This window comes from Macrobrachium nipponense, chromosome 14, assembly GCF_015104395.2.
Source record: "Macrobrachium nipponense isolate FS-2020 chromosome 14, ASM1510439v2, whole genome shotgun sequence".
Classification (NCBI taxonomy): Eukaryota; Metazoa; Arthropoda; class Malacostraca; order Decapoda; family Palaemonidae; genus Macrobrachium; species Macrobrachium nipponense.
Window position 1 is genome coordinate 33,365,128 of NC_087207.1, and position 10,000 is coordinate 33,375,127.

Here is a 10,000-nt window from a genome sequence, read left to right on the forward strand (position 1 = left end):
TTCTCAAACTACCCAGAACCATCCTTTCACCAGTGCGACTCTTCTCACACCTACTCACGTATGCGCTTCTAACCTTTTCACTTCCTCTCGCGGTACCTGTTCTTCACAAAATATTCACTTCAACAGCTTCAACTTTCTCCACAAGAATGGACTGTCAAGGAGACTGTCATAGCGCCTTGTTTAGAAGTGGTTTAACTAAAAATGAATTGGTTTAAAAGGAAAAAAAACGTATTTTGTAAATTCATTTACAAAACAAGACGATTCAAAATTTACAGGGAATCACAGGAAACGGAATAATAATAACCATGATTTCTAACTTCCATGGAAAAACAAAATAAATTTTGCTTATTTTCTTGCTCATGTATGTGGATACACAATGAATAGAATGTATAATTAAAATATCGTTACAAATAAATGGAACATAACCATGATAAAAACTTCGTCATGGAGAAAAAAAAAACTACTTTTTGGCTAGAACTTTCATCTACAAAACGACAACTGAAGTAAAACGAAACTTGCTAGAAAAGTCTTCAATATATTCATCAAAACTTTTCAAAGTAAATATGCCATTCCTCAACATTGTCAGTGTTATTATTATGTACAGAATAGCAAAAGCAAAGAAATTTGAAACATGAACGTGCTAAGAATAACCTTCTATCCACACAATTGCCTTTTTGTACATTGTGCCTACGCAATCTATAATATTTGTAATATGATACATATGAAAGAAAGGAATAAAGTATCATAAATTAATAGTTTCAAAGAGGGTACTTGTGAATATCAGAAATAATGATAAAGTTATGTATAACTGAACATTTCATTTAAATGAGGTTGCCTGTGTGCTTCACTAATATGAAATTTTATACCCATTATATATGTTATATATATATATATATATCTTAATATAATAATTATTATATTAATATTATTAAATATATATATATATATCTATATAATATTTATATATTTATATATAATATGTATATATCTTATATATAATGTATAATATATATATAATATTATATATTATATATAATATTAATATATATATATATAATATATATATGTATATTATATATTTATATATGTATATATATATATAATATATATATATATATATATATATATATGTTATATATATATATATTTATATATATATTATATATATATATAATAATATATATTAATATAATTATTTATATATATTATATTATATATATTAATTTAACCGGCTCATAGGAAAAGTAAAATGAAAATTCGGAGGCATTAGTCTTGAAAAACACAAAAGTTGGTGCTACCGTAATTTCCTTTTCCCTTCGTGAGAACGCCTGTATATGTTTATATGCCACGGAACCATTGTGGTATTGCACATATATATTGCATATATATATATATATATATATATATATATATTTTTAATATATATATATATATATATATATATATATATATATATATATATATTAATGTATATATATAATATATATGTATAGGTGCATATACATATTATATTATATATAAATATATATATATATATATATATATATATATCTATATATATATATATATATATATATATATATATATATATATATATATATATATTATATATACTATATATATATATATATATATATATATATATAGATATATATATATATATATATATCTATATAGGCACCACACACACACACACACACACACACACACATATATACTATATATAATATATATATATTATATATATATATATAATATATATTTATTAATATATATATATATATACGTACCAATGTAAGCCCTTCCCCCTTGGGAAGGCTGTCCACAATTTACCTATCTTTTCTTTTCTACTATCCCTGTAACCCCCACCATAGTTCATTATCCACCAAGTACATGATGTACTGCTTAGGTTAATAGTAACAGAATGGATCTCCTGAAAACTAAACCAACACAAACACACACACACACACACCCATCCACCCAAACAAACACACACACACTCACACACACTTGTATGCAAAAGCACCAGACTCTGAGGAAGCATTCAAATTACATGTTGGGAAAGGACGTCAGTTAGTATCCCACGCTGAACCACTTGAGGAGGAGGAGGAGGAGGAGGAGGAGAGGAAGAGAAGAAGAAGGAAGAAGAAGAAGAAGAAGAAGAAGAAGAAGAAGAAGAAGAGTAGAGAGAGAGAGAGCGAGAGAGGAGCAGAAGAGAGAAGAAGAAGAGACGAGTAGAGAGAAGAGAGAGATAGAGAGAGAGAAGAGAGAAGAGAGAGCGAGAGAGAGAGAGAGAGAGAGAGAGAGAGAGAGAGAGATATTATAATTTTGATTACTTACTGCTGACTAGCAATCTAAAATATTCTTCCTTTACACTTATGAAGTATGCTATGAACATTCAAGAGCGAAGACAAATATCAAATGATTGAGACAGAGAATGGAAACTCACCCTTGCTCTGTCTGTGTCCAAATAAGTTGAACGTTTCGCTCAAGTCTTGTAACGTCCATTCTAAAGTCAATAGGATGAGTGAATGCTAATAGTTCTCATCTCTGGCCAATCTACTGAAGAAAATCTGCCGAGATCTGAAAACAATGATAATGATGAGGAATTGCAGAGAAAGCCCTTGTAACAATATATTACATCTAAGCAGATGTGATTTTGGAAAGGTAACCTGGTACATTTGTATATCATAAAACCTTTTTCATAAGTTTGTTTTCCTAGTTTTCAGATACTCTGCTTTCCTTAAGTTTATGAAAGTGACGGGTGGATGGTTTAATTAAGCAGGCCTTGTGCCAGCACGATCCCTTGCCCAAAAGCGACCCCTAAGTGTGGTAATGTGTTGAAAAAGATAAGTAGCCAATCGTGATTGACTGTTATGTAATAAAAACCCACAATTATATAAATTAATTGTATTTACTTGCAAAAAATAAGAGCGAAGACTTTCGAACGCCTGAACGGTGTCCCTCCTCAATGTCTATGTTAAAGGTTGAGGACCTCCGTTCCGGTGTTCGAAAATCTTTGATTTTATCTTTGCATATTAATACAATTCATTTATATAACTGTGGATTTTGATTACATATCAGCCTTCTTATTGATTTTTCGATTAATAACACACATCAACAAAGGAAAAATTTCCTCCTAATTAAGGCAAAGCAAATTCCCTACTCAAAGAACATAAAGCAGAAACCTAGACTGGCGAAAGCAGACCTAAGTCCCAAAGAAAGCAGAAATTTAGGCAGGTGAAAATAGAATCCAATCGAACGGATGATTAAAATAGACCAATAAAGACTCTCGTCGTAACGAGCCATCATCAACGGAAGTCTTAGAGGCCAGCAACCAATCACTGATGGATCTGACTTCTATCTAAAGAAGACCCACAGGGACATGGCTGATCATTGAACTTACTACTATTTCATCGCTGGTTCAGCGTGACGTTGTGCTTGCTTCACTGCGGCATTGCCTTCACTAAGAATCTTTTACTGTTCTGGTGTCTCCATACTTCTCCCTGTCCCATACGCGATTTTATAATCCAATGTCTCGTCGTGTGATCCTTGCGCCAATACTTCATTAACTCGCGTTATTTCCTTAGCAGTGATGCTGTAGGCCTCGTCTCTTCGGCTCTAGATTCGTACTTTATTACACCTTAGCATTCATCATTTAGTTTGTTTTTCTGCGACACGTGATTCTCTTTGCCCTTGCTTTACATCATTAATTGTGATTCTTTGGTTCTTAGCGATATTGATGCCTCAGTGGGTCACTGACTTGGCAGTGGTCCAGTCAGGGCCTTGCCTCAGCAACATTTACGTCACACCTCATTGATTCAACATTACCACTGAACATCAACATATCTTCAGCTATTCTCTCTCTCTCTCTCTCTCTCTCTCTCTCTCTCTCTCTCTCTCTCTCTCTCTCTCTCTCAGAGTTTGGTAAACTTTGAATCAAAATTCGCTACGCAGTAGAACCCTGCTGTAAAAAGGTTATTATTTTCATTATTATTGTTTTTCTTATATTTCTTCGAAAGTTCCCCTGCTGAGGCACTGGTGGTTACACAAGAGAACGCCTTGTGAGTAACTTATTTGCTTTATTCATATTTAGTTATCAAGATTCTTTTCGCCACCAAGTTTTAAGAAATAACCTTCATTTCCGAAATCTGAGCAAGAGTTCGTGAATAGGAATTGAAAGCAGCTCGTAAGTGTGCCTGTGTATTTCCCTCTTTTATATTCATATATATCATAAACTACTTCTCTCGGTAAATTTTCCCTTTATGCTTTGATAATAAAAAATCTTAAATACATTGAGAGTAAATGCCCGTGAATATTTGGATTAATGAGTGAACTTTGATGTCTCATGAAATGTTTCTCGTGCTAAACTTTCGTTTTACATTTTAGAACTACTGGTTAAATATTGCAAATATTGTTGTGGGCGAATATGTTGATTTATGAAACAACTCTGACGTAGGTGCAATGTTTCCTTTGCTAAGATTTATATTTGAGTTTGAAAACATCTCTTACATCTTTAAGAAACACTTTTACATTTTGGACATACTTATGATATCATACAAAAACTTTTATCCGGACACTGTCGTCAGGTTTGATAGTGAGCTGCGTACCTGTGCGATGCCAGGTAAATGGGGTCCAGCTGACCTCCGCTTTGAAGTTAATTGGCAACGGTAATGCCCTAATCTCCACGTGCTTACGGCGGCGCAATCGCTCTTAATCGCATCTCATTCCCCATTAACGTTCGAAGCCTTTGACGAGATAGAGATTTTTTCTCTGATGTCTAATTCACTGAGGTATTGATCATCGTCTGCCATTGCGACAAAATAGCGCATCAACAAGAAAGGATATGCAGAATTTATTAGAGATAATTTGTGACTCGAGCATGATTACACGTGTTAGCAATGATTACAGTTATTTTTGCATTATGACGATGGCGATGATCATCCTCTGAGATGATCACCGTAACTATTTCCGCGATCTTGAGGATGACGGCGACGATGACGCTGACCAACTTGTTCTCAGTCATCAGCGCGGAACCATCAAATCGTGACAGACAGTGATTTCTCCGTTCTCCAGTCATCTTGTTATCACAAGAAGGCATTTAAGCGATCTCACTATAGCTGTATTTTCCTTTTGCAGCGAAAAGGTAGAGACTGCGCCTGAAACTGGCACAATAACAAACATCCAATCCTGGTAAACCGACCAAAGATGAACGCTTTCCATGAACAGGAATGTTCAACTGGGGAATTGGTTTATTTCAACCAGCCTATGAAAAACATGCAGCTTATACCATTCAGGTAACAAAGAGGAAGATATAAAATCCTATGTTTCCAATGTGAATTAAACTAAATTAATCAACTCGGGAGTTGGCAACCATTAATTGACGGTCCATTTTTTCTTTTATTAAATTTACCAAAGGCTTCCGCGGTCACATTGTTTGATTCTTACTGCATATGCTTAACCATCCACAGTCTAGTTTCTTGCTGTAGTTGATAACGCCAAGAACATTTATAAAATATTTAGCATTAGTTGGTAAGATAAAGGATACGCTTCACAGAAACCCGTAAAAACGAAAGAATAAATGAAGGTATCAGGAGTTATCTTTCCATTGTTACTCCCGACTACTTCCAGTACCTTCCATTGGCAAACTGTTCGCCTGTATAACAAAAGGACTTCACCTTTATTCAAGTCTTACAAAACGTCCCTTGCTCATCCCTCCGTCCCCCGTCCCACGCCCCCAAGGGGCCGACATTAACAAGTCAGTCTCGACTGTATGACAACATGGATTAGGCGGAATCTATAGGCGGTGACAACGCACCTGCGTAACAATAAAAAACAAAAAAACGGAGTCGTTTTAGAAATGTTGGTTCTGTACACCACAGTACAGAAAAAATGGATGTTCTATGGATGTAACGTGACTCCTTTGTAGTTATTTCATTTAATATGCGTGTTATAATGTAATACATTTTGTGTTTTGTACAGGTTTTTATACTTTTCTCTCATGGGCGGTGAGGTGGGGGGGGGAGACTTTATGGTTCGTGAGGAAGATAGCCTTTTGGTACCAACCATTACATTTGCAACTGAATGTGATATTTCCATCACAAGAGAACGGCTAAAATATGCATTCACTGTTTCTTTTCCCTGAGTTATCATGAGGTGAAAATAAGGATCAGTTTATTGCAGTCTATTTCTTAGGGAGCTTGGTATATGTTCGAGAAAAGGGATATGAACAATTCGTCAACATCTGACGCAGTTACTCTAACCAGCACATATTATACAGAACGCTACTGATAAAACGAAAATGAAATACACCGTAGAGGTCCACTCATAGCCAGCAAATAGACTTTAACAATAAAATAAAGCGCCCTTGTGTCAACTCACAAAAAAAAAACTGAAGCTCTCAAATCTGAAAATCCATTTATTTTTCGACGTCCTAAATCCATCGGCAGTTCACTCATTAATGTATATACAGGTAAAAAATATTCAAGCAGATGCTGGTGTTTATACAATGCAATGCAATCACTGCAATAAAACTGACGCATGGGAAACAAGTAGCTCCATCTCGCAAAGATTCATTGAACACAAGCGATGTGATTCAGAGGGCTCGGGAATTTTCGTACATGTGAGGGGAAACTGGTCATACCACAAACTGGAAGGCAGCAGAACTATTTTTCCAGAGTAGCTACCCCGTGCATAAACGAAGCCCCACGGATCTGCCGTCAGCAGTCAAACGGCGGAGAATATGAACCGGGCAGGATACTGAAAATCGAATTTCACAGGCGGTTTAACACTGTGGCCCATTCTCAGGCAAGTGTTTCGGTGGATACGGCCACCAGACTCGACGCAGGTGTATGCTAACGAGGACAATCATTATCATTATTTCAGTAGATGAAACCTATTGACATGGAACAAACATACAGGGACCTTTGACATGAAACTGATAGGAATACTGGTTCTTATCTTCCACCGCAGACCCCACACTGCAGCAGTAACTGACCATGATACAGAGCCAGTGGTTTTTCATACCCCCGGGAGAGACGCGAACCCGCTACATCTGAGTGGAATTCACGACACTAACCACTATACTGGGATTGACTCCTCTCATAGAAGGACAGCTGCTATATCCAATGCCACCAATGTCGTGTCCACAACTACATACTCCAAGTTAAGTATATCTTAGTTTAACCAGACCACTGAGCTGATTAACAGCTCTCCGAGGGCCGGCCCGAAGGATTAGATATTTTTACGTGGCTAGGAACTAATTGTCACCTAGCAACGGGACCTACAGCTTATTGTTGGATCCGAACCACACTATATCGAGAATTGAATTTCTATCACCAGAAATAAATTCCGAGAAAGAATGTCTATCGCCAGAAATAAATTCCGCGCTGGACGAGCCGGGAATCGAACTTCGGACCACCGGATTGGCAGCCGAGCGCGAAAACCACTCGTCCAGCGAGGAACTACTACATACTCCAAATAAATACGCTTGTCACTCACCAACTATACACGTTAACCAGAGATCATAGTTAAACAATTTTCATCCAAACGTAAGTATTTGCTGTGCAAATAGTGTTTTTATGGATCTTTTAAACTTTATATATATATATATTGTGTGTGTGTGTGTTTGTGTGTATTTGTATATATAAATTATACATAAATAAATGTGTATGCATAAGTTGAAAAGGTCCATAGATACTATTTAAACAACAATATATATATATATATATATATATATATATATATATATATATATATATATAACACACATATATATCATATATATACATATATATATATTATATATATATATATATATATATATATATATATATACGGTATATACATACATACATACATACATATATATATATAAAATAGTATATATATATATGTATATTATATATATATATATGTGTGTGTGTGTGTGTGTGTGTGTGCGAGTGTGCGTGTGTATACATATCATAAGTTGTTTCCCTTAAACGGGGGAGCATCTAGAGAAAACCCGAGTCTCCTCAATGACACAAGCTATACGTTACTGCAAAATCATGCAAGATGGCCCCAATCAGAAAATTTACTCAATACAAATTACTTCGTACACCTACACCTACAAGGAAGGCACATTAGCAGTGCATACAACCCCTGTACATTCACTGGGCTATTCATATCTATTTTGCAGGCACTTTGGCGCTTCCTGGATTTTGAGGCCCATCCTTTCCAGCGCATCTTTCAGCCCATATATCTAGCACTTTTGAGGTCTTCTCTCCCTCCTCCCACCTGACATTTCTGCATTACATACGTACTCTTTTCACCAAACCAATCATTCACCCTTTTCCACATGTCCACACCATTTCAAAGCACTCATGATTTGTCCTTATATCGGTGCTATACTTTTTCTACTTCAACAGATGTTCAATATCCTCGCTCATTCAAATACTTTACAGGTCTCTCCATAGCTCCAACCTTTTGTTATACGGATTCAACATCCAACTCCACTTTCGAAGAGGATAGTTGGCTCTCCACTCCCGTCACATTCTCCCACATCGGCTTCAAGAGACCAATTCGAGTCTGTAACCAGTTTTCTGCATTCCTGCTATCAATTTTGCTTTAACTCTTCTGGGCCTCTCCGCTTCTCCCATCTTACCATCTCTATTGTATGAACACGCTGCTTACTTTGACTTGTTTCCTTTTGCTCTCAACTTCCTCCTCTTGCAGACACCTGCCCCTATTCCCAATCAGAACTATATCATATGCAAACTCTATCTATTGCACACTTCAACAACAGCTCACTTTCTTATCCTACAACTTTGCACGTTTACCCACTCTCCTCTCAGTAACTTGTCGCATCTTTTTATCCGTGAAGATAGGCTATGAACCAAAACCAGAGGGCATAATGGACTTTATATATACACGCATGCACACACACACACACACACACATATTATATATATATATATATATATATATATATATATATATATATATATAATATATATATATATATATATATATATATATATATATATATATATATATATATATATAATGTGCGTGCGTGTGCTATCACTTTCATACCAAACGGAAGATAAGATATTAGAGATCAGAGGGCTTAACGTAGCGTTATGCCCCCTTGTCTTGTTACAAACGAAAAGAAGTAGGGGAAGCTGACTCTGACAAAGATTATTTGAATATCTTCTCAATTACATCACCCATCTTCCTTATACAAGTATTTTAATTAAACTTCGTTCACTATCAAATGCTTTTAAAGTGAATTGGTCAGTGACTTAGTAACTGATTCCACACCAGAATTTTTGTATTTTGAATGGCAGTCAAGAATTTGGTAGTTTCCTACATACTTGAAGGCGTTGAATAACGGTAGGAAATTTCTGTTGTCAACTTGAAATTTTTAGTTTTAATTACCTCCTTCTTTTTATTTGATTTGATTTAGTACGTTTCATCTTATACATTTTCCTTAGAATTCTGTTGTTCGTACTATCTTAAAAACTTTCCTTGGGTTATTTTTCAGTTATATACAATGAACAGTTTTTTTTGTATGATTTTATATGTGTAGGGGTATGTCGCGTTAAGTATCAGTATTTATTACACTATGCTTTTGTGAATATTTACATAAATCATTCTCTTTGTTATATAAATTGCTCTGACAAACCATTAATATATACAAAATTCTGAATGTTATTATCTACGTTATCAAAATGGATTAAAAGTAACAAATGACTGTATTATACATACCGTTCTGAATGCTATCATCTCCCTTATCAAAACAGATCAAAAGTATCAAACAATAGCACATCAGTACTGACACCCTACATAAACACCGGTCTGGGTATCATGTGCAGCTTTGAGGCGTTGCTAGGATATGCATGGACATGACATGCTGGTAGGGCAAGGTTCATAGAGCTCGACAAACAAGCAAAAGGGTTCGTTTCGGTACGGCCTATCGTTTCACGAAACGCTACCGGAAGGAATAGTTTTACACAGA

At 35.4% G+C, this 10,000-nt stretch overlaps 1 protein-coding gene across 1 annotated transcript in view; it reads left to right on the plus strand.

Moving 5' to 3' along the window:
- The window catches only part of LOC135226444 (uncharacterized), a 336,218-nt gene that overhangs the window by 98,162 nt on the left and 228,056 nt on the right, over positions 1 to 10,000 (plus strand). The window lies entirely within an intron of this gene.